This window comes from Heterocephalus glaber, unplaced genomic scaffold (genome assembly GCF_053883595.1).
Source record: "Heterocephalus glaber isolate CG9 unplaced genomic scaffold, H.glaber_assembly_v1.0 deba00001733, whole genome shotgun sequence".
NCBI lineage: Eukaryota > Metazoa > Chordata > Mammalia > Rodentia > Bathyergidae > Heterocephalus > Heterocephalus glaber.
Window position 1 is genome coordinate 7,848,402 of NW_028258444.1, and position 22,177 is coordinate 7,870,578.

At 36.8% G+C, this 22,177-nt stretch overlaps 1 pseudogene; it reads right to left on the minus strand.

Moving 5' to 3' along the window:
• Positions 1–4,678: 4,678 nt before the first annotated feature.
• On the minus strand, positions 4,679–5,662 carry LOC101709186 (receptor expression-enhancing protein 3 pseudogene; annotated as a pseudogene).
• Positions 5,663–22,177: the final 16,515 nt, after the last annotated feature.

Below are 22,177 nucleotides of genomic sequence, written 5' to 3' on the forward strand. Positions count from 1 at the left end.
TCTATCCGTTGATTACCCTGAGCTGAGCCCTGTCAGGACTCACACCACTCCAGAGATGTGTTCCTGGAAGGTTTTCAAAAGGCACAGGACGTGCTTGCTACACAGGGAAAACAAAGCCTGAGGAATCAGAAGGCTTTGAGACCCAGCCACAGCCCTCCAGGGCCCCTTCTGCAGTCGAACAGTGCACACTGAGGTCAGAGTGGCACAGGCACACATTTACAGTGGCATCTCTTCTATTCTGCCGGCCCAAAACAAGTTAGGCTGTGCAACAATTGCCACAGATCCCTCCACACTGCAGGTAACCCAGGCCGGGTGACTCCAGAGCTGTTCTGAACATTCAGCAGCATATATTATAAATTCTATTATAAATCACTAACTACTGTACTTCATCCATATCTTATCCAGGCATCAGTACAAGACTTTTAGGCGTTCATTCCCAGAGACTAAAATGGAGTTGTTTGGGTTGAGCTATAAAAGCAACTGATCTCTCACAACTCACATAGAATATTGTCACAAGACTCAGGGCTACTTTCCTTAGAGTTTGACTAATATCAATATCTTCATTTGTGCCTCTTGTGACAGGCCTTAACATCACACAAAACATGACCTTTCAATTCTAGTCAGATAAGTTAGATGAAACTAATATTCAGTCAGAGAAGGACTGCGCTCTCAAGGAAGACAGCACAAAAATAAAGACATTGTAACTGTGGCTGGAGGTGTATCTGAAACACAAGCCTCACGATAAAGATGCAAGAGCCAGACCTTACATGCCTTCCTAAGGGATAAACAATAACAAGATTATACTATAGTTATTTTTTTGTGTGCAACGTGTATTTATTTCAAAAAGTGCATGTATATTATTACTATAATGATATCTTACATTTGAATATCAAGAGATAAAAGAATTCAAGACCTTTTTATTGGTTGGTAATCACCAAGCCCTATGAAGAATGTGGGCATTTAGTTGTTCTCTCTATATTTTTCCTTCGTGCATTCTCTAAACCCCTACACACGTACTTACAGGCTGTGATGGGCTGCTGTCAGAACTCATTAATCTTATTTATTTTGCCACTAATAAAATGAGTTTATGTTATTAAGTTTTCAAAAAATACACTTGTAAAATTACCCACATTCTGGGCTAAAAGGTAGCTTTTACAAAGAGTAAAATTTTTTAAAATTCTAAAATTTCTAAAATTCTCTTAGTTATTAAAGTACATAGATTTAAAAGATGTTAGAAGAGAAAATGTTAAGCCATTGGTCAATGTTTAAATATGGTTAATACACATTAAATCTTCAAATACTACTAAAAGACTAAACATTAAAAACATTTAAGGGAAAAACATTCTATTTTCCTTTCAGAAAACTTTAATGTTAGACGGTATTTTTCTTTTTTTTGTTGTTTTGGTACTGGAGATCGAACTCAGAACCTTGTGCTTGCAAGACAGGCACTGGAACCACTGAGCTAAATCCCCAGCCCTTAGATGATATTTTCTAAGAAATACATACTGCATATCACAATAGAAATGGTTTCAAAATTTACTTGTTTCACAAATAAATCAACCTACACAGGAGAAAACAGGAAATTTCTTTTAAATATATATTAACTCCTTTTTTCTGAAAAAAGATATTAAATGAGAATTTAGCCCATTCTAATTAAAATATAAAAATTACTTATATTTAATGTAAGATAGTATTATATATTTACTAACATAAAAGTTCAAGCATTTTCCAAAAGTACAAACTATGTGTTATTTCAAGAAAGAAAGAAAACACATTTATCTAACCCATGCTTTACAGAAATTTACGTACTTTATAACACTGCAGAAATCTTTGGTGATGACACATGGAAAAAGATCCCTGAAAACACTTTAATAATTGTGTTCCATCAATCAGTGTAGTCAAGTATTTATAATTAGTTATGGTGGCAGTATCATTTTTTAGCCAAATACACATATATACAATGAAATGTGTGGAAGGGATCTTATGTAGAACCTAGGTGGGTTTGCATAATTAATTACTTAGCAATAGACCTATAGCTAGCTTTTTTTTATACCATAGAAAATGGTATATAGTATAATAGAGTAAGAATAAACTCTTGGGAAATAGTTAAGCACTAGTGAACAAGCTGAATGAATGTACAGTTAAAAAAAATACCAGCTACAATTTCTGGGTAAGTTCCAACAGCTACCAAAATAGTCCCCTGAGTCAAGTGGACTTGTGTATCAAGGCCCAGGCCCCAAGTAGTAGCGGGGCAAGCAAGGCACTCTGGTCTACGGTAAATGTATATTTTTTAAAAGTAGACTTAGGCCAGGGATTTAGCTCAGTGGTTCTGGTGCCTGCCTTGCAAGTGCAAGGTCCTGAGTTCGATCCCTGGTACAAAAAAATAAAAAGAAAGAAAAAAAAAAGTAGACTTAAATTCAGAGAAACAAAAAGATCTATTCCACCTTGAAAGAAACACAAATGTATAAGCTTATTACATAAAGAGAAGGACATGCTAAAACACAGTTAGGGGACAATACCAAAATTTAAGAAATGTAAAACAAGAGATAGAATGTGAGAGAACACAATGATATCAATCATGTATAAGGGTTTCAATAGCAAAAACATATCAGAAGGATGGAAGGGGAAGGAGTATGCTAAAGGATCTGCGTTGCTTCTTCGAATGTGGCATTATTGGTAATGAAGCATTTTGTTTCTTGAAGATAAATAGTTCTTGGATAGTATGTACATGTGTCTTGGGGACTGAACCCAGGGCCTTGCTCATGCTAAGCACATGCTGTGCCACTGAGTTACATTTCTAGCCCAAAGGACAGGTTTAATGCTAAGAGTAATTAGAACTGAAAAAGGTAAAATGGTGCTGGCAACATTTTATTACTTATATGACCTGATCAGGCAATCTGAGATAACACTGCCTCTGCATGTCTGTAGGAAAAAGAAGCATGATGTAGCATTTATATCCAAGTCTAGCACCATGTAACATAAATACAATTTGCTTCCAAACATTTCAAATTCATAGGAATTTAGAACAAAACTAGAGAGTCCTTCTAGAAATGAAGAGGCTAAAAATTAGTTAAGTTAAAGTAGATGGAGATATTCAGATTTAAACTCTGGGAGAAAAAAAATGGAATGAATTTTTACTTGGGATTATGTATCAAGAATGTGAGCCAGGCATGGTGGCGCACGCCTGTAATCCCAACACTCAGGAGGCTAAGGCAGGATCACTGTGAGTTTGAGGCCAGCCTGAACTGCGTAGCGAGACTCTTGTCTCAAAAAACAAAACAAAACAAAAGAATGTAAGATGTCTAAAAAATATTAAGACTAATATCAAGAGGCAATATATGAATTATACTAATGTGCTTCTGAGTAAACATTCTGTTCTCAACCAATACTCTGAGGGGGTCTTGAATAAACATTACCAGTTGGCTTATTTTTCTTAAAAGGTAGAAGAGTCAAAGATCTCACACATCTCTCTCATTGTGTTCTTTTGGGCAATCAAGTAGACTGGTCAAAGTAAATTATTTGAACAAGCATGTTAACTACAAATTTCATTACTGATCACAAGAATCATCACCCAAAATATACTGATTTAGGGATCATAATGCGCAACTATTAGTATAACCAAAAAAAAGCCTCATGGGTCAAGATCTCCAAATTTTTTGGATTAAAAATGATATTTTTTCCCTCAGTGGTGCTGCACCTGCCTGGCAAGTGCAAGGTCCTGAGTTTGATCCCTGGTGCCGCAAAAAAAAAAAAAAGATATTTTTCTAATAGTTTCTGATATGTAGGATTAATGATGTCTGTAGTTTGCATTGGCACTCATATTCAGGAAATTATCTCAGCCAGAAAGATTCAAATGATTTTAGTCAATGCCAGACTTATAAACCAGCAGCACATATGAATGCTAAGCTTGTGAATGGATTGACTATCAGATAATTTTATGAATTTAAAAAGACCTAACTGTTATACCGGACTCTGACTCTATTTCACAAAAGCTACTGCCATTTTTACAATTATAATTGGTGTTGATAAAATATGCTAAGTTTAACTACACTATACAGTTACATGTGGAAAACTGGTTAATGTTTAAAATAACTTCTCATTTGTAAAGAAGATAATTTAAAAAGTTAAAAATCAAACAATTACCTATGTTTTAATATTAGAAATCCAATAAATTTAACAAATGAAACCCGCAAGAAAGAAGATGATGTTTTTCAAGGCATAAATTTGACATGTCATAATATGACAAACAACAATACCGAGTGTCGATAAAATTTAAAGGAAATGTAGAGTTGTAAAATAAGTAAACAATTTTTAAGTGTGCAAAACTAGTCAAGAAAGTGCTATATGGATATCTGCTTTTCAAATATTTGTTTCAAAACCTTTCAGTTAAAGGTGAAAAAAAGGGAGAAAGTATAAAAGTAAAAATGTAAAGAACATACAAAACATACTTTATTATCTTACTGTAGATCCTTGTGATGTCACTGCCTAATCAGAGGCCTATTTAGCTACTGTTCTCCTGTGGCCAGATACAACACAGCTGCTGGAGGTAAACCCAATGTAACACCACAGAGGCTAACATATCCTGAACCACAGTGAGACGCTTCAAGTATACTGTGGGTCTGTGTAACATGATTTCCTATAATTTTAGGTACATAACTTAATAAACCTTGTACGATCACCTTTATTAGTCAATATTTAAAAGTAATTGTTAAAGAAATAAAAAATATTTAAATTCATGAAACAAATCTTATCATTGCCAAAATGTAAGGAATTATTGTAATGTGTAAATCCTGAAGGTAACATGTTAGAAAATGAAGTTGGTTTATTGGTATATTTGTCTTGTGATACTTGAAGTTAGATGACTAAAAATACACCTGTGGTCTCTTCTTCACCTTATATTTTAGTGAACTGTGCCGCACCTGCTTTCGGCCTTTGACGGTTTTCACAGGCTTCATGCTTTGTGATCTGCGAAGGCCTTTGTGTGTTAACATCTCATCATTTGAATATGGCCCATCCGCTTCTTCATCTGTTTTCTCATCTCCATCTTTCAGTGGAAGTCCATAAGCTGCTGACTCACTGGGGGCTGGCTTGCTCTTCTTTTTTGCTTCTGGTAAAGGCTGATGCGGTCTTAGCCCCACAGGCCCATCATCTTGGATAGCTGTTAAGTCATGCGTACTAAAGCTTCTTAAACGTTCAGTTATTGCTCCTTGGCTCTTCACTGCTGCAGTGACAGCAGCAGTAGCTCCTAGGTTTAAACCTTGTCGCCCAAAGTTTACCATAGTCTCATAGCCTCGTTCCTTTGCTTGTACAATATAATCATCAATTTCCCTTTCCTTTGAAGAAAGAAGTGGATGAAGAAATTTCTATATATTAAACTTGCTCCTTTGGTATAGAGAGAGAGCAGCCATATGACAAAAGCAATCTTCAGCTCATAGTATAAGGGAAACCAAGCAACTGTTTGATCTGCTATTGTTTCAATCACAGTGTACAGAGCAAAAACAATCCAGTACATCATCCTGCGAACTCCTTCACGTTTTTTGTCTTCACAGTTTTGTATGAATAATATTCAGGATAAAGCATCCTAAACACCAGCACCACAGCTCGGGAGATGATCCAGGACACCATCTTCCCGTGGGCTGGGGCCCCGAGTGCGGGGCGGATGGACGCCGAGAGCGCAGAGCAGGCCGCCAACGGCCGCGCGCTCGCCGGCTCCTCGCGCTCCCCCGGGGCCGCGCCGCGCCCTCCGGGGCCGGTCGGTGTCTGCGTGCCGTGCCGCTGCCTGAGCCGCGCAGCGGTCGGTCCCCTGAGCGTCCCCGCCCACCGGCCAAGCCGCCTGGAGCCTAGAACTCATCAATCTTAAGACTCAGACTCCTACTCTTGGATAAAGCAGATGCATTCTTGGTCCAGGCAGTCCAGACAGGCACCAGTCACCCAAGTGGGTGACCAGAGCATCTGGACCCATCCCTTCCCAAAAATGCTTTTGTTCTTTCCATGTACTCTTGCTATGTGACTTGTTTCCAAGTTTTTTAAGTGAGTCCTCTGTAAAACAAGGTAGTAAGAATTCAATATAAGCATATAATAAAATCAGAGGTAGCACCAAAAATAAATTAATATTTGAAATATTTTGTAAATTAATATGCATGTCATTTTCTTGCAAAATAAAATAAAATTAAAATTAAATTAAGTTGGGGGAGATGATTCAGTAGTAAATATTGCACTGGACACATACTTCAGAGTATGGGCTGTTATCTGCAGATGAACCAAAACTAGCAAATTATTATTAACATATTTGATTATTTCATCGTTACCAGGCATGTCCCAAATCTACATCTTCCTATACTTGTTCTAGAAGACATAGTCCTCAGAGTCATCCATGACAGGCTCAAACTGAAGCAAATAATTCTACACATTCAGTAGCCCCAATTCCACCCATCACTTTTGTAGATAGGTGAGATCATGTTTAACACAAAGAAAATATTGAAGGGCAATTACAAAGAGGTACATTACAGCAGGATATAGCAAGGGATGGGTTGAATCAGTGGCAGCAGTCTGGCTGAGCTTTAAAAAACAAGGACAATAACCTGAGAGCTTTTAAAAACACTGATGACCAAGCTGCTGCTCCTAGCTCAGCAGGCCACACACTGTCCCACTCCAGGGGCCCCATGCATATAATTAGAATGGGAACAGAGTCCTTCAGCATGCAGTGCAACAGCAGTCCTACTGGGTCCTGTTATTAAATTGCCAGGAATGGTGATGGGGTTTTGTGCTTTTAAATAGATGATTCTAACACAGAGGCAGAGTTGAGAACTGCTGCTCTAAATCATTTTTTCCTTTAAGCTAATTATATGCCTTTGAGACTCATGTTGAGATTGTTATTGTTTTCAATATTTGCCTGCTGAGCAAAAATCTTCTCCATCAATGACCTTAGGAATTTTTCTTTTCTTTCTTTTTTTTTTTTTTTTTTTTTTTTGCGGCCTTTTGGCTAAGATCAAGTGTAGTATCTGTTCCTATCTTTTTAGAAAACATATCTAACAATTTTCCCCTGGCAATGTAAAAAAATTTGCTTTTGTTCCTACATTTACTTACCTTGCTCCACCAACCCCAAAGCTTAAAGTAAGTAGTTGAGCTACCCATTCCTTTATGTAGTTATATTTTCTAATTGGTTGATAATGAAACTAAGCCATAAATGGCAATTTCTCTCTCCTAAAAACTGTTCAAGCTATCTTTCAGGACACAAGCAAGGAGCCCCTAACCTGACCTAGAATGACCTTGAGAGTCTGGTGCAACCCAAAGTCTCTAAGCATCAGAACCTGCAGAATGAGAACAGAATCTAAAGAACATAGGTTAGGGGTGAGGGGTACCATCAACAATTGCAGGATTGACCAGAATAACAGAAAGACAAAACTTCCCAATGACAAGCTCCACCTGGACCAGTGTTCCAGGAGCAGACCATCTCAAGACTCCTCCTCACAACCAATCAGTCCTTTATGTTGCCTCACCATCATGCTAAAATTCCTTCACTACCAGTCAATGGTGGAAAGAGATTTGAACATGCCTCCTTGTCTCACTAAACAACTTCTTTCTCTTTGCAAAAACCAGTGCCATAGTATTGGCTTCTATGTGCATCAGGAGTAAGCCCTTGCTGCATAGCAATAGTAATTACTATTATGCAACTTCCACATAGACAAATGTAGCAGTTAGGGTGGAACATCACCTTGGTGTGGCAGTTAGGGATTAGTGGGGCACCTCTGGGTAGGTATCAGTAGGTCATGGAGTTGTGACTTTGAGGGTCTATGTCTAGTCCTTGTTCCTTCCTCCCTTGCTCTGCTTCCTGCTGCCATGAATTAAACAGGTTTTGATCCACCACGCCCTTTCACAGTGATGTTTCCATCTTGGAACCAGCTGACTCTGGACTAAAACATGAGCCAAATTAAACCATTCTTCCTGTCAGTTATGTGTGTCAGGTATTGTACCCAACACTAGAAAAGCTAATATAACACAGATGCAAATTTTCCATATGTTCTATACATTTCAACAATTTTAAGAAATAAACTTAACTTCTAACAAACAACTCATTTTCAAAGCATTCTAGGATCCACATATTTTAAACACCATTATAGTCTACTTTAAAATAAAAAGGCCAATGAGTGGCCACATTATTTGTGGTATAGAGAAGTTCAAACACTCCCTCTGGATGTTCAGTATTGGAGTCTGCTGAAATAAACTCCCAGTAGACAGAGTAACAGAAGAAAATCCATAGCAAATTATTTGATTATAGTTCTCCATGACATAGGAGGCTTCATATTGAATACTCAGAGATCCTGGGCAAATCATCCATTTTAATGTTTAGGGTTATTGAAGCATGAATAGTCATGAGGACGTATGATTGAACCAAAAATAATGTATCACCTAATAAGAAGTGGAGGGGGAAACCCCAAGAAGGCCTATCTGTAAAGATGCTTGGCCCCTCTGCTATAGCATTTCTTCTTCCCAGGTGTGGGGCAGGACCTTTTCTGGAATGGGGGTCTCATGACCTACAGCTAAACAAGGTAGGTCAGAGAATTTCTTTATGACCAAGCAGCTCTAAAACAGAAAGGTAGAGGGAAAGTCAGCATAATATTTTTAGGTTTTATGACTAGTTTTGGGAAAAAAGAGATTCTGGTTTCCATTCGTTGGCTGTTCCCTAGTTCCTAACTTCAAAGCCTAAGTGATATCTTCGGCAATTAACAGTATCTCCACATGGGCTCCCTGCCCATAGAGTAAAGCCTGTTATGAAGGGAAGAAAGGTACGGAAACCACTACCAATTCTCTAGCCTGCCATAAGAGTCAATAAAAAGCTACAACCACATTACTTGGGAAACTGCAGAGACTAGTGCCATCATAAAAATGTAAAAGATGTAACCATTGTGATTTATATCTTCTGTTAATTATGCAATTTAGCACAAGCAGAACATGAGGATGGCAGAATAGTATCATAAATGAAATTAGGTGATGATACCAATTGCCAACATAATCTCACTACCACAAATTAACACATGCCCAGCAATTAACATGTAGTTACTAACTTACATGATATGTATTTCCTTTTTTAAATAAATGTTGAATAACAAAATAAAATAACAAAAGGCTTGTTTTCACCTGCTAGAAACAGTAGTATTCTTTCACATAGGCACAGATACACACCCATATGTCTGATGTAGTTCAGCTATATAACTTATTTATAATGGTACAATATAGTCCTCTCAACTATGTGTTAGACTAGCTCAGAAAAGATTTAAATGCTTTTCTTTCCAGTTTACCATATTCCCTACTCAGTCAAACTGGTTTATATTACTTGTTTTTTGATGAAATTTTAATTGTGACCCCTGAGAAATAAACAGTCAGAGGCAGAAACAGTATAGGTGAAAGTGAAGAGCTCTTGGCTTCTTATACAAGTTGGATGGTAAAGATAATGAAAGACTATACAAGAAGACTGCAAGCAAGGACCCCAAGCAACTGGCCTCCTAAGATTCAGAGGACTGTTAGAAGGAGTAGTAGACAAAGAGAATGACTATTTCCAACTAAGATTACATAACCAGTTGCAGAAACAAGATCTGAAGCTTGCATTTCCTGGTTTGCATTATATTTAGCACATGATATTACATGGTTTGTTTTCATTAGAGACTGAACTGGTTTGAATTCAATAACATTCTGTAGATAACTTTAAATTGCCCTTCCTCAATTTCAAAAGTCATTTATATTTTAACGTTATCCTCCAAAGCACTTAAAAACTTTGTATCTACATGCACATAACAGTCTCCAAACAAATGAGCTTATAAAAACATGAAATAATCTTTACTCTTGCTATGTCTTGAGCAGAATTAAAGGTGATCTGATGAAAGGTTCATAAACAGCATATGATAAGATAATTTAAAAGCATAGTAGATCCTCGGATGTTTGAAAATATATCTTTGTTCAAAAGTTTCTGTTGATTAATAAAGTTTTAGCCAAGAATAATGCCATGAAAATGACTGAAAGGTCTCGACTTCAATATTCATACTGACGTTCCCTGGTACAATAATGGAAAGTTAGTGAATTAAACAAAACAGAGTAGAAAATTTACTGGAAGATCTCTTCTACTCCCTAGTAGATGAGACTGAAAGGGAATCATATAAAGTCTTACAAGGTATGTTAAGGAGCTGCAATTATAGCTATTGAAGATGTAGAACCCTGGATATACAGGACGAGTTAAGCTGGTCAAATTTTTGGTTTAGAATTAACATTCTAGTAATAGCATGAAAAATAGAAGAAAAGCTAGAGGTAGAAGGAGCAACCCAAAATGTATTACATGAATCTGAAAGGAGATTTGGTGCCTACAATATGGTAAAAAAAATGGAAAGGCAGAAAGAGGGCCATACATATGCTATATAAAATAATTACTGTGAATTATCTTATTATTACAAATATATTACTCCTAAATGTCAAGTTGCCCTACTTTTAAAATTCTGCATATTGTGAACAAACTATGTCCAAATTAAAAACAGCATTGATAGTTTCAATATAACCAGCCAAATTCTTCTATTGACACTTTATTTTGTTTATTAATTATTTTATTTACTATTTATTTATTATTTTATCATCTTTTTATTAGTACATGTTTATAAACTAGTTTTACATTAACAGGAATTCTAAAATTCTACTTGATATTTCTTTTAAAAGAACTCAGCTATCTAGAATCCCTGTTTATCTAAAACTAGTTTATAATAAGGAAAAGCTAAAAGCATTTTTTTTTGCAGTGCTAGGGATTGAACATAGGGCCTCATACATGAGCACTCTACTACTAAGCCCTAACCCATCGCAAATTTGAATTTTAATTTTGCTGAGGATATCCAATATGGAGCTACAGGATTTAATGTTTGTCCTGCTGGGTTTCAATCTTGCTTTGGTCCAATTCTTTCTTTTTGTTCTATCCGTGGGAACAGATGCACCACTCTGCTGCAGGATGTTAATGGTGGGGGAGGCTATACATGAGGGGGTACAAGCTCTCTGGGGAATGTCTGTATCATTTATCTGTTTTGTTGTGACCTAAAACTTCTCTAAAAATAAAGACTGTTTTTAAAAAGGCAATTGAATAAAAATGTGTAGATAATTACTATATTATTGGACCTATAACATATAGAACTGCCATATATTCCAAAACAATAGCACAAAGGCAGTGGGTGAGAACATAGCTATTCTAGGCTGAGGAAATTACTCTTGCTTGTATAGTTCCAATCAGTAGGACAAACACTGCCAGTTTGGACTGTGAGGGACAGAGACAATACAGCGACAGAATGTAGGAACGCTGTTAGACTGGAGATTCTGCAGGCATGAACTAGGCCAACAAAGATTTTCAACTGCAAGCATGCATTATCTTTCAAGAAAAAGGGAAAATGATCTCAAAGATGATTCAGAAGTAAGTGGAGGTGCAAGTGTCACCTCAGACACAGAGGGCAGGGCCACCTCCTCTTCGGTTACAGAGGATGAGGCTATTAGGGATATGAAACACTCCTCATTTTGGCAAAAGGAAGAGGTGGCAGCAGGAAAAAAGAAAGCAGAGTAAAGCTCTCCAAACCTCTGTTACCATACCTAGGCCCACAATTCTGTATCTGAAATGCACATATGTTCTACCTGTCTATTAATACAGGTAAATTAACGTGACTCCAAACTAAAGCTTACCCCTCCTCTTCTGTACTAATTCCTCTCTTCCCTAGGCAAGAATTGGCTGTAGCAATTCTTCCCTTTTTATCCAAAATCATCATCTCATTTTCCCCTTTCTCCTGGATTATTTCCTTTAGCACATAAATATGAAGTTATTTGTGATGGTTTACTAATAAGTATTACGAGAGTCCAAATGTCATCAGAAATTATGTTTTTAAAAGGTTTTTAAATATGCATAAGGAAAAATATTTGCAGGAGGAAAAGTACAAACCCATTTGGAATAATTCCAGTAAAATTTTAAAATTAGGGCTGGGGATTTAGCTCAGTGGTTCTGGCCCCTGCCTCGCAAGCGCAAGGTCCCAAGTTCAATCCCTGGTACCAAAAATAAGAAAGAAAGAAAGAAAGAAAGAAAGAAAGAAAGAAAGAAAGAAAGAAATTTTAAATGACCATCACTTGGATATTAACTTATCATTCATTTGTACAATACCTATTTATTTGCACACAGGTAAAAAATTTAGTCCTATAAAATATATGGAAAAACATTAAATTCTAACAACTAGTAAATCACCAAGAAAACAATATGCACAGCTAAAAACCAGAAAACTTCAGAGATAAAAATATACAGAATGTTTCTAAACCAAATCTTACAGGAAATCAAATGCAAGCCTGATTTGCCTCAAAGTGGAGGTAACTCCATTTTGCCCCAGTGGCTCACATGCATGGATATTGAACTATCTCCATGGCCAGCCCCTGAACAAGTCTGTTTATATTAATCCTTCATTCAAAAAATATTAAACCCCTACTATACCCTACTTATTGATCACACAAGAGTAAACAAAACATACAAAGTCTCTGCCTCCACGCATCATACATTTTAGTGAAAGCCAATAAAACCAACAAAACCAATAAAGAATAGCAGAAACTAAATTCCTATGTAGGACTGTGCACATCAGGGTGACTACATTACAGTGTAATTTTAGAAAAAGTCCCTTTGAGATAACACTTGAACTAGAACCTGAAATTCACCAAGGAGGAGTTCCATGTCACAGATGGAAAACAGTGTCATAAAGAGGTTACATAGCTCCACAACACAGAACAGGTTAGTGATAGGGCTTCAGTTCTTGGGAATTATTTAGAGCACATTAAATCTGGAGACAGAATACTGGTTGTAACTCCCCAATGTGGGGATGAGCCTAACCTTTCAGTCTTCCAAAGAAATAAAGAAATCAGTACATTATTGTCCTTTCCCACCTATTAATTACATATTGCCTGTGTAACATGTGCACTAAGAAGTGATGGGTAATATACACACCAGTACAGCCTCTGACTTGCCATAGTTTGACTTACAGTCTCTTGACTTTAGTGTAACTAGTGGAAAAACAATACATTTCCATAGATATCATAATTCAAATCTTTATCTTCTCCTGGACCAGCCATAGGCAATGTGATACACACTCGGGATACTGGTCAGTTAATGACCCACCGCTCTTAATGAATACCCTTTCTCTGGGGGAAACAACCAATAGTCTACAATGTACTGTGGTTAGTAGATTCGGTAACCACTTAAATTTACCCTAAGCATCCCTCATGTGGCACGTTTGTTTACATACTGACTGTCACAAGCGTCGCTTGGGCAGGTGCCATTTCAACCAGTCAGTTCTTATATTGAATATATTTCATGAATTGTCATTTTAATATTTCCTGTTATCTTATAAAAATTACTGAAAAAATATGTAATTTTTGGTCAGCCTGTATTTAAATAATTGGACTGGTTAGTGATTAAATGCACTTTGGACTTAAATTTTGTTTCAGTTTAGACAGATTTATCATGATGTGAGCCCGTCATAAGTTGAGGGGCATCTGCATTTATATGCATGTTTTATAGGTGTGGGAATTCCCATAATAAGGGTTGCAAAACTTCATTACATGTGTGAATTAGCAGGTGGGCAAGTGAGAAGTGTAGATGACAAGCCCTGAAATCATAGGAAGAATGAACACATTTTGCTGGTGCACAAAGCACAGAAATTGAATTATAGATAGGGCTTTCCTTGAAGAGGCAGTTTCACTGTTGTTGGTGATGGTGGTTTTGCTTTTTTGTTTTGTTTGTATCGCAATGGTGATTATATGATCCTGAAGCTTCCTAATTAGAGAAGGGCAACAAATTTTTTTAGGAGGCCTGTCCTGGCTTTAACAGTCACTGCTGAAAATTTAATGGGTCATTTTTTTCTCAGATTTTTCAGTGATTCTTTAAGTCATTTGTTACCATGGAATATGTCTGAATAAGCCTTTCCTGATTAAATTATCAATAGGAATTTTCCTCCCTGGCCAATATATTCAGTATCCAAGATCAGTCACTCAGGCTATGGCAGGATTGAGGTAGAGAGGAATAAAGTTTTCCATGTAGATTTCAATGTAAAGGATGTAGCAGTTTGTGAATACTACCAACAGGGAGGTTTGCAGCTGCTCTCACACCATAACATGGCTTCTGAGTGTTATCTTGTTCAATTGAGAACTTAGAAAGGGAAACCCTGAACAAGTAGATACCTACCTGCCTACTGGTCCTGAGGTACATCAATTTATGAGCAAGAAAACTACCTTTGCTAGTTAAGGTATTAGTGGGCATTAGAAAAATCTTATAAAGGAAGCAATCAAAGGAATTTCTGAAAAAGGATGGAGACATAGGAGAGTTTTCTGATCACATCTCTGCAATTTTAGAAAGGATTTTAAAGAGAAGGGGAGGGATGGAGATTGAGTCAGAATAGCGGAGTATGGGAGCCTTCAGGAAGATGCATGGTCTGGGAGCACTGGGCTTCTGTGGAGGATCCAGGTAGACTGAGGGATGGGAGGATAATTTGATTATTCTTATAAATGAACAAGGCCAACTGCTGTAAACTTGAGGTCCTACCATTTGTAATGCTGTGGCCAAGGAAAGCAGGAGGCATTCTTATTCTGACATTCAAATTCTCTTCAATATGTATTATTACTGTCACTCCTGCCACATTCACTGAAAGAAGACCTGACTTTCTTTAATCCTGTTCACAAGGTGAGCAAAACAAAGAAACAAACCAACAAGTAGAAGACAGAAAGCCTTTAATATTCAAGAGTTTCTGCATTACACTGCACTGCAAGCTTCCAGAGACCAGGGACCATATCCTGTTCATGCACATGTTTCTTGCACACTTCTAGCATCTACTACCAATAGAATAAGTAACTATTAGTTCTTCCTGCAACGAATGATTGAGTGATAACACATATTAACAGAAAACCTCATTTTAGAAAAACTCAGGCTAGGGAACACTACACTTTTAAATAATTGTATTTTTCCCTAGTTCTCAAGTTTCTTTCTGCTCAAAAGTTAAGAGAATTTAAAAATGTATTAAATAATGCCATGCAAGAGTTCCCATACCCTAAAAAATGAAAAGTGATCTATGCCACTAGAGCCCAAAATTCTAACTTTTCTTACCAAGATTTAGATTGCAGGCAGAACTCACATGAGTGTTCTGCCTTGTAAGAGAAGAAGCCAGATCTCTATTCCTTGCTTTCTTTACCCAGAGAGGGCACTGCACCCTGACTGTGTTAGTAGTGAGGGAAGACATTGAACTGTTCCATGATGCAGGAGGTCATTGAGCCATACATAATTGCTGTCAAGTAATGATTAATGGTATTTCTTCTTTCTAATAAAAGTACTTGCCTCTATTTCGAAAAGCATAAAAGTTTGGCCTTTCACAAAAAATATGAATTGCAAACACCATCATTTTACCCCTCTGTTCCATGACATGTCATGGAACAGAACCTCCCAGCATCTCATACTCTTGGCTCATCAAGAAGCCAGCAAAACAGGCAAATGGAGCTAAGTTTAATGCATAAAAAAAATTTTTCCTATGGAACTGGTGTTTCCATGGTAACATGGATATTAGTGAAATACTCTGCTAAGTAGATACTGATTAACAGTATTCTGTCTTTAGTGAGTTGAGAAGTTTCTCAGGAGACCTCTGTGAGCAGAGCCAAAATGCTGAATCCTCACTTCCTTAAAATAAAAAGATTGTATTCCTTTCAGGCCTTTTCTCCCACAGCTTATTAGCATTTATGAACATGAAAGTATAATCTTAAAAGAACTGTGTCCTGCTAGGTTGAACATAATGTAACCCAAAAATATAACTTACCATAGAGTATAAAACTCACATAGAGAGGAATAACTTATACGATCTTATTCTTTTTCCCATTTAAAATTATTAGAACATTTTAGGAAATTTTAACTAAAACATTGAGAGCTAAAATCTTTCCTTTTGAAGGCAGAACAGGAGAATCCAACTGTAGGAATAGCAAGTTAAATTTGTAGTCTGTTTGTAATGAAAGTTATACAATAATAAAATGAAGGTCTCATCACTAAAGAAGTAGATGTCATTATCAGTGAATAAAAGTCAGTTTCCATTCTTTATCAGAATATTTACCTGAAAAATATTAAAGCCATCTTTTGAATAATAATACTAACATTACATGAAACTAGAGATACTGTAATAGGCAGCTAAGTTAGATAAAAATTAGTATATAGTCAGTGAGGGACTGGGCTCTCAAGGAAGTCAGCAGAAAATAAAGAGATCAGAATTGTGGCTGGAGGCGCATCTGAGGAAGACCAGGCCTCAAGATGAAGATGCAATGGCCAGGCCCACATGCCTTCCTAAGGCATAAGCAGTAACTTGGAATTATACTGTAATTAGCAGCACCTGGTCCAGGAAGTCCAGACAGGCATCAGTCACTCAGGTGGGTGACCAGACCCATCCCTTCCCAAAAACGCCTCTGTTCTTTCCATGCACCATTGCTGTGCAACTCATTTCCCTATAGGATCAATATTAACTAAGTAGCTGTACTTGTAATCCTGCAGGTTGATTATAGTCACATCGTACCCACATTGTGACTTTGCTGTACAAATTACTCCTGACAAAGGAGGTCAGTGGCCACCCACTTGGGACCGCTCCTGTCTCTCAGGAGCTATTTCCCAACAAAACTTTCCTGCTCCTAACCTCCATTGTTCCTTGCAATTCATTCTTCAATTTCAGGGGACACAAACTCAGAACATCTGATATCTTCCCTGCACCATCAGTATATATCTCCCTGGCCTCATGCAGGGAAAGATGTGGGCTGGTATGTCCTTGATTGAAACATTATGGATCGCTAAGAAAAATTAGCCAAAACTCATAAGGCCAAAATTTGACCGTGAGCCCTCATTGTTAATATAAAGCTTTCTAGTAAGCCCAAGTGCCTTCTCATGCTAAAGAAGCAACTGACTTGACTTACTGTTTTCTGTTTGTTAGTACCCATATCATAATTCTGTAGTCTGATGTCAATTTGCAGAGCACTAAAAAATTTTAAGTGCATTTTTCATAGTTGAAATAGAAATCATTTTTGTCTGTTGGAAAAGAAACCCAAAATGCATAGTTTTAGCTAACTTTTATATTCTTTTCCTTTTTTCTTTCACTTAGATTTCTCTTATACTTTTTTGAACGTATATTCCTTTAATACAAGTTAAATAAAATTTTGGAATGTGCTCATTAAGTACAAAAGTTATTTTTGAATAAGTTTTTAATAATTTGAAAATTATACTTTCAGCAATCTGGAAAGTCCATGTAATCTGCTTGTTTTAGGAGAATCCATTGGCTTGTAGGGCAGCCTCTGGATCAAGGAATATAATGATAAACATATCTTTGAGAACTGTGGGTTTTCTTGATTTTCTGGTTCTTGAGCTGCTATGACTTATCTGTTGGTTTGGAGGTTTCTGCCTTTGGATCACAGCAGAGCAGTTTAGATTGATTTTCAGATTTACATGTAGCCATTTACCTGTCTCAGATGTCTTTATCATTCAAAAATTAAAAGCTGAAAATCTAATTCTATAAGTCATGTCAAAATACTATTTGGAAACTGTAAGTTAAGTCTTGATTATTCTGATTCTCTTCCAGAGAGTCTGAACACTTTCTTTAGGTCATTGTTAGAATTTGTGAAGCTTTTCTTATAAACAGTGGAGAGACTGGCAGATTTGGTTGGACATCAGTCTTAGTACAGAGACAAGCTATTTGTGTACTATGTCTTGGCTGCGGCACTTGTGCAAAAGCTTTGAATTCTGTGCAAGAGATTGAAAGCTGAAATGAAAATTTGCAGGTGTCTATTTTTGTGTTTTGTTTGCTTGGGAGGATGGTTATTTTGGTTTTTATTTGTTTTATTGAACCCAAGGCCTTCATGCCGAGCTACATCCCTAGCTCTTTTTTATTTTATATTTTGAGACAGGGTTTCACTAAGTTACTAAGTTGCCCAGGCTGGGGTCAAACTTGTCCCCTCCTGCCTCAGGATGCTGGGATTATAGGTGTGTGCCAGCATACCCGACTGGGTCAGTGTTTAAGGAAATCTATAGGTTGGTGATTTTAAAGTCCAAGCAAGAAGGAAGTAGAGAAAGAAATAAGGAAAGAAAGCTAAAAGAAAGAGTGTGTATGAGGGAGGGAGATTTTCCTCACATCAAAAACAGGCAAAGTTATTTATAATTAAATTACTTTGCTCTATTTATTTTAAAGCATTATATTGGCACTTTAATACCAAGGTAGCCAAGTTATAGTCATACATCATTCTTAGGCATCTGTATCTGGACTTAATCAAATGACCAATCTCCTCTTGTAAAAATATTTCCTTTCCAAGATCAGATGCTCAAGGCAGAAAAATTAAATTGTTGAAATGCTTTATACCAGAAATATGGGCCAGCTCCCTGGCTAATCCTGATGTGCCTACTTCGAGAAGGGAAAGTTTGAAATGAAGTAAGAGATAAATGGAAAGAAAGTGGACAATGGTTGGGGTCAAATGCTCTAACAAATGGATTATTTAAGACAAAATCAAGCATAAATTTTTTCCCTCAAGACAAGCTTAGAGCCAAAAACTGTCTCTCTTAATTTACACTCAGATGCCCATAAGGTTGCCACACTTTAGAGGCTAAAGCCTCTGTCATTGCTGAAACAAAACACTGCTACCTAGGAGGCAGCAGACCTAAGCACCAAAATAATGAGAATGACTAAAGCAGACGCTTCCACAAAACAATGCTGTTAGAGGGCTCAGCACTGATGTGTTTCTGGGCTTTGACTTTCATTTTAAAGGTTATACCTATTATTGGGGACCCACATTTGGATATCACCTACAGAACCACCCCCCCATATGCACCTCAAACATCCTGATCTGTAATGGAGCCAGGAATCATTTTGTAATTATAAATCTGAGAGTGAGGTGTTAAGAAAAGTAGCTGGTCATAAAGGTGAAAACTACCTTCCTGGTAGAGCATAGTGTTATAGGCCCAAACAGGTTTTTCATCCTGTTTTGTGGTTGAAAGGCTTTAAGAAACATGAGAAGGACATGTGGCTTACTGAGCTCATTCAGTCACGTGAGATCACATGGTGGGCTCATGTACTAGTCTAAAACATCCGAATCCTGAGGTTTCCCATGGGAGGCCCCTATCACACACAAAGGCACATTTGAAAGGAACCACTACCTATTCAAACTTTTCCTTCATATTTTGAGGCACAAAATATGTTTACAGTTGCACCCAAGCAATCAGCACATAGTGGTACCAGCATAGATTATGGATTTAAACAAACAAAACTATAGTCCATCGCATCAGAGCTTTGGAAGAAATAGGATCAGGCTTAAGAATATTAGAGCACACAGAATTTGTTGTTAATACATTCAGCCCCTTGGCCCTCCATGTAAGAATAGGATGTCTCAACCATGCCTGACTCTAGCAACAAGGCAAAGGATAGCAAGCAGCCCCATGGTATGAACATGAGTTTCTATCCAACAGAACAAACTTTAACACAATACACTGGAGCACAATGGTAGGGAAGAACATGTACCCTAACCCAAGTAGGGCTTTCTGATATATTATTTCAAATGGAAGCAGAAGTAGCCAAGGCCATTCACCTGGCACACTGAATATCAAGTCACAGGGAGTCCATTTGTGGAAAACATTCAGAGCCTCTAATTTATGAGAGTTTCTAAATGGAGCCTGTAATTTACAACAGTGCCCACTAACTGCTTTGCCACTATGAATAGACCAGAATAAGACACACTCAAATTCACACTTTGTAGGCACAGGGGATATGTTAAATTATACTCCCACCCTCCTAACAGGAAGTTGATGATCCATCTTAAAAGGCCCACTCCCACAGGGAACCCGTTACCTGTGAGAGGAAGGAAGGCATCTGGTTATGTCCACAGAACACTCAGAACCCTAAGCTCAGCCAGATATGCTCTTTGGTTTATACTCCAATGCACTGTAACATTTTGTGTGGAAAAGGGTTCTATCTGATGGGAAGGGACAATTACACTCTTAATTTGTGAGTCATTTTATAAAATATTTCTGATATCTGTAATCATAATGCAAATTATGTGTGAGTTCAGTTTGGTAGCTGTCAATAAGATCCACAATAATACAGATGTTGATAATCAAATGTACTTGGAAAGTGAGTTCAAACTTCCTCAGTACCCAATCTCAGTAAAAGATGACTATCCTGAAGAGGATTTAGACTTAATTAGAAATCAGTTCATTGTAGTTTTAAATCAGTCAACACAAAGCTATCACAGAGTCCAAATTACAATAGACAAAAGTGGTAACAGAAAATTTAAACTGATACAAGAACATGAAGCAACACAGAAATTGTAGAATGGTTGAGTTTGTCTTTTTAAGTAGACACCCACACCTGAGTTATTACAAAAATAATCATTTCTATATTGTTGTTCCGCCTACCAAATCACTGCTGTAAAAGATGTAACAATCTGGACAAAGAACAAGTGATTATAAAAACTAGGTTGAGTTGCCTTGCACAGGTTAATTTTGGCTGGCCTGGGTTAATTAGATGCTTACCTTTGGAGTTGTCTGTGCAAGGTACCTACTTGGCTCACACTGTAAAATATGTTAACTAAAGACAAGCAGTATTCTGTAACCACAAGTCTATGAATTGTTTCAAATGCAGGACACAGTAGTTTATCAGAATCATTTAGCTATAGTAAATTTGATTTGGGGAACATATTTGATTGTAATTTGCTTCTGTTTTTCTTGGGGCTCAGTGGTTTTGTAGTTACAGCTCTCACATATCAGAAATGTCCTTCTGTAATAAGCTTACTATAGAAGACTCTCCACAAGCCAACTTTGGGCTTCCTTGCATTCAAAGCTTCACATAACTGCAGGTGATCTTTCAAGAGAAAGAGGCAAGGAGCATCCTATGTGACCCAGCAGAGTGAGGGCAAAGAAACCCAAAGCTGACATTGCTTCAAATCCTTCTCAAGGAGTATTCTTCCACTTCTTTTGCTGTAGGGTATCCTTATCCTATAATGAAACTGTTATGTGAATATAATGTTGAAAACCTATAAGTCCTTTCGGCACTTCAGTTAATTAGTACATAATTCACACAGCATGTAAACAGCCTGTGATATTCTAACACTTGAAGTAGAAGTTATAATTGCCAAAAGTTAAAAATATTTTTATTTACACAGTTACTGGTCTACCATATTTTAAAGACACAGTTGGTGCTGAATACCAAGACCACTTCAGCATAGCAGTACTCACTGTCTTCTTATTCGCTGTCAATCAGATTTTAGAAACATTTGAGAAAAGCCAATTCATCTGTGTCATAACTACTAAAACAGAACATTTTTGCAAACCTCTAAATTTTGTTGCTTTTTCAATCAACTGTAAATTTTTAATGAAATTCATTGAATAGACTACCAAAAAGTTTGGCTTGTGGAGGATTTAGTGATCTGAAGTTCTCAAAAATAAATTTAGCAATAAGATAGAGCTTGAAATTTATCTCTATATAAGTAAGAGTTGAACTGAATAAACATATGACATTGAATAGTGTACAAGATATTAATTAAAATACTGTAATTATAGCCCAGAATACTTCCACATATGTGATAAACCTTGATAGAGCTCACTTTTTATTGAATAAATATATATTCCATACAGAACAGAATAAAAATATTTGTGAATAGAAAAGATGCATTATAGTTTTGACTTGTAATAATATTTGACATTCTAGATCACAAGATCATATAAAAGCTGTACATCAGAAATGATCTCTTTAAAAATTAAATTGAAATACTTCCTCTACATCAAAAAATAATAAAATACTTTGGTATTATTTTAATGAAAGAAGTATAGTACATATACACTGGAAATCTCAAAATATTGTTGAATGAAATCAAATATCTAAACAAGCAGAAAAATGTCTCCTGTTAAAGAATTAGCAGATTTAATATCGTTAAGATGGCAATGCTCTTTAAATTGATCTACAGGTTTTATTCAATCACTATCAAAATCTCAGTTGTCTTTTAATTAATTTTATCGGTACATTTTAGGGATACAATATAATGACTTTCATCATTGGAAATTTGCATCTTTACATAATCTCTCTTGATTCTTATTTTTTCCCCATTCCCCTGCCCTCCCTTCACCCCCTCCATCCCTCCCTAT